This window comes from Trichechus manatus, unplaced genomic scaffold (assembly GCF_000243295.1).
Source record: "Trichechus manatus latirostris isolate Lorelei unplaced genomic scaffold, TriManLat1.0 scaffold00184, whole genome shotgun sequence".
In the NCBI taxonomy this organism is placed as follows: domain Eukaryota; kingdom Metazoa; phylum Chordata; class Mammalia; order Sirenia; family Trichechidae; genus Trichechus; species Trichechus manatus.
The window spans coordinates 58,679-66,296 of NW_004444120.1; positions in this window are offsets into that span (position 1 = coordinate 58,679).

The following is a 7,618-nucleotide window of genomic DNA, read 5'->3' on the forward strand; positions in this document are numbered from 1 at the left end:
AAAAAAAAATACTTGAAATTTCAAAAGGAATCCAAATAGATTAAAAAATATATTTTAAGTTGTAATAAAGTTATCAATGTGATGATAACAAGATCAGGCAGAAAGTCTAATAACTACTGTAATTTTTAAGCAGTGATGGGGATAAATGATAATTCGAGGCTTTTACAACAACATGGTGAAGTGCTTAAGAGCCCAGGATGCTGATCAAAAGGTCGGCAGTTCGAATCCACCAGCCGCTCCTTGAAAACCCTATAGGGCAGTTCCACTCTGTCCTGTAGAGTTGCTGTAAGTTGCAATCGGCTTGATGGCACACAACAACAACATGACAATAGAGATTTGTGGTTTCTGTAGACGAAAAAATTAGTTACTGCCAGTGTTACTATGATTTGTTCCTACTTTCAAAATAGAAGGAAATGCTACATTTGAGTTGAAAGTTAATAAAAGTCAAGATATAATTTGGTGCCCATCCAAGTTCATAGACCTCTAAATTCTATCCATGGACCCTTTCATTTTAGTACCCCACAACTAAAACCTGACTGTTAGGATGCTGCTTCCCCTGAAACCTCTTCACATGCCAGCTGTTTTCTCTTTCAGATCCCTTGTCCCACTAGTCCTGGAGCTGGGGTAGGTGTTTTTCTTACTCGTAACTTTCAGATCATTCTTCCAACATCCTCCATTACATTTCTCATGAAGGGCTCACGGGTACAATATTTCCTGAGTTCGCACATGCTAAAACTCTTTCTCCCCCACCCCGTGACCTTGGTATTTAAAAGAGCATGGCAGGATCCAAAAAAAAAAAATTCTTGACTCACACTTTTTTTTCCTTGAGCTTATTGTTGATTTTGATTTTGCTCTGTTTTTCTTGTTGCTGTTAACGAATGCTCTGATACCAAGTTTGTTTTCTTTCCTTTGTAAGTGACTTAGCTGTTTTTGTCTGATGACTCAGGGGCATTTTTCTTTATATGTAAAGTCTAAAGTTATTACCCACCACACTTTCATAAGTTTGTCATTCTTTGGTGGCTTGCATGTTGCTGTGAAGCTGGAAGCTACACCACTGGTATTTCCAAATACCAGCAGGGTCCCACATGGTGGACAGGTTTCAGCAGAGCTTCCAGACTAAGACAGACTAGAAAGAAGGGCCTGGTGATCTACTTCCAAAAATTAGTCAATGAAAACCTTCTGTATCACAACAGAACCTTGTGTGACTTGCTTGCTTTGGACATGTGATCAGGAGGGATTGATTGCTGGAAGAGGAGGACATCATGTTCGGTGAAACGTGGAGGGCCAAGTCAGTGTGCGAGATCGTCCATGAGATAGGCTGGCACCTTGGCCACAACAATTGACTCGAACGCGCTAGTGATTGTGAGGATGGTGCAGAACAGGGCAACGCTTCCCTCTGTTATACATCAGGTCTCCATGAGTCAGCGTCGACTGAAGGTAGCTAACAACAACCAAGTTACTGCTAGGATATATGGCTAAGCTTACTTTTCTGGATCAGTTTTCCCATGTATACTATGTCATTCCAGTATACGGAGTCTCATCTTTTATTCTCAGAAAACTTTCTTGAATCCTCTTTTCAAAAATTGATTCAGTTCCGTTGTTTCGTTCTTTTCCATTCATAGATTCTAGTTATTTGCTTGTCTTGGACTGTCTTCTATATTTTCCACTTTTGCTGTAGTAATTATTATGACGATGTCTGTGTCATTTTTTGACTTTTTAAATTTCTATCCTTTATGTCCTTTAGAAAACTTTTGTTCAATCTATATCCCATTGTATGCATTATAATTTCTCACCATTTCTAAAGTGATTTTATCTTTCAATTTTTTCTTAATTTCTATAAGCTTTTGTTTCATATCTTTCTGTTGTTTTAACATATCTTCTTTGATTTTTCTTTTCATTTATGTTTCAGGGTGTTTTTCTCTTGTTTAATTCTCTTTGATTGATTTTATGTTATGTCACAGTTTTTGTCTGATTCATAGCTTTTTTATTGAGATATACTTCATATAACATAAAATTAATGACTTTAATTGTACGCTTCCTGGTTTTTAGTATATTCTTTATGTTGGGCAACCATTCCAAAACCAAAATACCAAACCTGTTGCCTGTGAGTTGATTTTGACTTATGGCAACCCCACGTGTTACAGAGTAGAACTACTTCATAGGGTTTTCTTGGCTGTAATCCTAACAGAAGCAGATCAGCAGGCCTTTTCTTTTGCAGTGGGTTCAATCTACCAACATTTAGGTTAATAGTCAAGTGCAAACTGTTTGCGCCACCAAGGGACCTTTGTGCAACCATTTTCACCATCTAATTCCAGAACATTTTCATCACCCCAAAAAGAAATCCTAAGCCTATTAGCAATTAATTCAATTTCCCCTTCCCTCAACCCAAGGCAACCACTCATCTACTTTCTGTCTCTGTGGATTTGCATATTCTGGGCATTTCATATAATAGGTGGCCTCTTGTGTCTGGCTTCTTTCACTTAGCATATTATTTTCAAGGTTCATCCATGTTCTAGCATGTATCAGCATTTCATTTCTCTTTATGGTTGAATAAGATTCCATTGTATGGATATACCACATCATGGCTATTAATTTTCTGGTGTATTTTCATCTGCTGAGAATATTGATTCTCGCGTGTGGGTGTGAATTTTCTTCCCTATGGTGTCTTTGTATGTGTGCTGATATTTAATTTCTGTAGTTGTGATTGTCGTTGTGATGATACATCATTAAATTTTGCGGATATTCCTAAACCAACTATTAGCAAGAGAAACTTTCGGTACTTGAGGGACCAGTGTCGAAGCTGGGTGTTCTCCTCTTGTTCCTTAGTTGATGGGCTTCCTTTTGACTTGCTACAAATTTGGGCATTTTCATTAACATATGACACTCTTCTGTGGGCAGACTTTGTCTTATTTTCTAATCCTATCTTGTGTTTCTTATTTATCTTATTTATCATACAATGCCTCAGCCTTCTATGGAAACTTCCCCGTCTCCCTGAGAAGTGTTGCCTTCCAAAAACTGGCCACTGGTCCCATGCGTTTTCCATGCGCCTTCATTTTGACTCTTCTATTGCTAGTGCGGTTCCCACTCAGATGAAGCCATCTTTTTGTTGGAGTGTGAACTTTGTGAATGGTATCCAGGTTCAGCCACTTCTAGGATCTCTTAAAAATTTCTGGTCCTCTGCACAGATATAGATGGAATTCTTACATCAGTGTCAGCTCTGTCGCCACTCTGCTCATCTTAAGCACTCCTTCCCCCACCCACCCATTTAAACATGAATTATAATTAGTAGATCTTCTATGTCTTACGGTTATGCTGTAGGTTTAGTGTATGATTTTTTTTATTTGTCCTCCTTGGTCCTCTCTCAAGATTTTAAGAGTAGGTTATCAAGAAGGATCAATTCCTGGATAAAGACATCATGCTTGGTAAAGTAGAAGGTCAGCAAAAAAGGGGAAGATCCTCAAAGAGATGAATTGACGGTGGCTGCAGGCTCAAACATAGCAACGATTGTGAGGATGGTGCAGAAACGGGCAGAGTTTCGGTCTGTTTTACATATGGTCAGTATGAGTCAGAGCCAACTTGACGACATACAACAATAGGGAGATTACATCTAGGCATCCTTCATTATAAGAACTGAACAACTCAGAGCTCTCTTATAATAAACATCCAATGAAATCTAAATAGTAATTTGTTATGCACAATTATTCAACTAAAATAAATGAATAGAATTATCTGTCAGAAAATTTACACTGTTCATATTTGTGTGAAATTTTATTTCCATTTTACTTCTTCCACAGAAATTATTATTCTAAAAAGCCTTTTATTAATCATTCTATCATATTTTGCTGTAATAAAAATATGTGTTAGTCAACATATTTTTTTCAATTTTCTGTGACCATAAGGGTCTAGAATTTAAAATTTTTTTCTGGATTGAGTTATCATTACAATTGTTATTAATACAAAGTTTATTAAGACAGCTTTTTAATAGTTATTTAAAACAAAAGTAAAATTTTATACGCAGAAAATACTTGAAAATGTTTAAGTATCTGCAAGCACAAAATAAGAAATAAAATTCTCTTATGAATATTGCTTCAGAAGACTAGATTATAAGAAGCTAGTTAAAAATTATACAAATAGCTAAAGTGAAAATGCCACCTATTGTATCATTATTCATTTTACCAACATGCATGGAAATTATCTTACTATATGTAAGACCAGTGAAACAAAGAAAACTCAAATTTCAATTAATATTATTAGTAGATTATTGATTACCTATCATAAGACACAAAGATTATTAAATAAAATTTTTTTGTTTCAGATTGGTAAACATAAAGGTGCTTAAACATGTGTTCAGTTATAGCATTAATTGGAAACTTGAAGAGAAAATCTTGGACACTATTTTTTAATTAAAGTACCAAAATACACTATTAGGATAAACAGACAAAGTCTTTCAGACATATTTTGGAAAAAAAATAAGGTGTTATGAAAATACTGTATAAGTTTAGGTACTGGTGATGTGACGAAAAAGACAGATATAACCAAAGATTTTACATGAAGAATGTGTTTGGAAAAATATAAGATTCAGACACTAAATATTTTTATTCATTGAGAAAATCTTGTAATCAGAAGTTGCATATGTATTCTTTTATAAAAATGGAACAAAAATAGAATAAAACAAATCAAAGAGCTTTTCTGTGTTCAGCTTCAGTTGAAGTAATTGGATCAGAATGTTTTCTATTGCTGTTTTAAATTGATAGCCAATGTTTTTAAAGTTTATCAACTAAAAGAAGATTGAAAAAAAAAATTTGCTCATTATTGTCCTTTGCATACTTGTTAAAGGATAGTTGTTAGCTTCAAAAGATGATTCTCTTAACTGATATGTCTGAGCACCTAAGTGCTAATCAGATGATATGAAAATTTCAAATAAAAAGTATTATTTATACTAACAATGCAACATTTATGCGTGCTTGAGAAAATCCTTCATAATTATATGTAAATACGCAATATAAAAATATTTCATTGACTTTGAAATTCATTCTCATTATCAAGAAAAGTTTCACATTCTGTTCTCAACGAAAGGGAAATATTAAATTGTTCAGATGGCCGTAATTAGCAATGCAATTTAAAGACATTGAGTCAACCGTAAGAATGGGATTTCCATACTCAGAGAAAAACAAAAAAATGTTATTTTGTTGTGTGTTATGATCAGCTTAAGGAACCTTAGTGGAGCACTGGTTAAAGCACTCGGCTGCTAACCAAAAGGTCGGTGGTTCCAGCCCACCAGCCTCTCCACAGGAGAAGATGTGGCAGTCGGCTTCCATAAAGATTTACAGCCTCGGAAAGCCTGTGGGGCAGTTCTACTCTGTCCTACAGGTCGCTGTGAGTCGGTATCAGTTCAATGACAGGGGATTTTTTTTTTTTTAAATGATCTACTTGTGCAAATGATAAATATTAAGAATTTAAAGATATCCTCATTTAAAATAGTTTAAAGATTAGAATTTGATTGTTGTAATTATAAACATTTGAATATTTGAGGACTAAACTGTGCCTGACCCAAGCCATGATATTTTCAGTTGCCTCATATACATGCAAAAGCTGGAAAATGAATAAAAAAGACCAAAGAAGAACTGATGCCTTTGAATTATGGTGTTGACGAAGAATATTAAAAATGTTAAATATACTCCAGACTGCCAGAAGAACTAACAAATCTGTCTTGGAAGAAGTACAGCCAGAATGCTTCTTAGAAGCGAGGATGGCAAGACTGTATCTCTCGTGTACTTTGGACATGTTATCAGGAGGGACCAGCGCCCGGAGAAGGTCAACGAAAAAGAGGAAGACCCTGAACAAGATGGACTGACACAGTGGCTGCAACAATGGGCTCAAACATAGCAACGATTGTGAGGATGGCCCAGGACTGGGCCGTGTGTCGTTCTGTTGTACAAGGAGTCACTATGAGTTGGAACCAACTCAATGGCACCTGACAACAACATTTTAAACATTATGTTTTAGAAAACATTTCAAGTTTCTCTCAAAAATTTGAAAAGATTATGTAAGAAGTTTTATACAAATTCAGTACTAATTGTTATCCATGTTGTTGTTGTAGAATGCCATACAGTCAATTCTGACTCAGAGCAACCCCATAAGACAGAGCAGAACTGCCCAATAGGGTTTTCTATGCTGAAATCTTTACAGGAGCAGATCACCAGGTCTTTTCGTCCAGGGAGTGGCTGGTGGGTTCGAACCAGCAATTTTTTCGTTAACAGCTGAGTGGTGAACAATTGTTCCACCAGGGCTACTTTTATTTTCCTTAATACTTTGTATTTTATTTGTATAACATAAAGAAAATAGAGCAATTTAAAAACATCAAATCCCGTAGAGATGTTCACCAATCAACTCAGTTTATCCCGGGGTAGTATAAATATTATAGTTTCCATGTAATACATGAAAAAGGGTGGGAAGCAGTGGTGTACAGGAGAGATTAGGGGAAAAAAAAATCCACACCTAAACATACTAAATGAAATTTTTAAAAAATCAAAAACAAAGGTCTAAAAGCTTGCAGATAGAAAAAATAGGACACTCATAAAGGAACAAGATTCAGATGGATATCAGACTTATTGTTATAAAAGAGATAATAATTAATGGCTTAAATATGTTGAAGAAAAATAACTTGAACCTCATGAAGACAGAGTAATATAAAACCTATTTTTGAGAAAGAATATCATGAAATCAGAAATAAGATTACCCCTTTCAAGAAAGAGTCAGCCCCTTTGGAAACAGGTTGTGGCGGTAGATTTGAACTGCCAACTTTTTGGTTAACAGCCAATTTCTTAACCACTGCACCACCAGGGCTCCTCATAGTCTAAACACCTCAACTAAAAGGCAGAGGTTGCCATTTTTGGAGAAAAAAAAGAGAGAGAGAGTGAATCAGGCTTAATTAAAAGGGAACTATAGAAGCAATCATTCAAACCTAAACTATTTTATCATGTATTGTGCTGTACATTGACTTGTCTATGTGTATGGAAAGGTTGAAGGATACAGAATATTTAGGACCTATGGAGACAAAGAATCTATTTGTTTAATAATAAAGTTGGGGCAAAAAGCTGCAATAAATTTAATTTGGCTTTTGTTCTGTATTTATTTTAGGTTATAGCTCTAATCTGATGTGTTTAAAAGGGGTCATCTGTATAACAGTTAAGAGCCTCAGCTCTGGCACCTGGCAACTGGAATTGAATCTTGTTCCCGTTCTTTATTGGTTATGTGATTTGGATTGTGTTTAATTTTTTTTTTTTTCAGGTGTAAAAAAGCATTGGTAATACTACCCATCTCTTAACATTGTTATGATTAAGTGGAGTCTTGCATTCAAAGCACTTTGAATGGAACAGTGCTTACCATATATACCCAATAAATCTTAGCTACTATTTGTTATTGAATTGCTTGACATGCAATTCAAGTAATCGTGACTTTTCCTGGCCAAATTGTTTTGCTATATAGTCTTTCTTGATGCATGTGAATTACAATCCTCTAATCATACCATTTGTACAAATTTCAATGTTTGTGATAGTTACATGAAATCATAAAAAAATGCAGCAAAACACAGAGGGATGGTTCAACCATTACATTT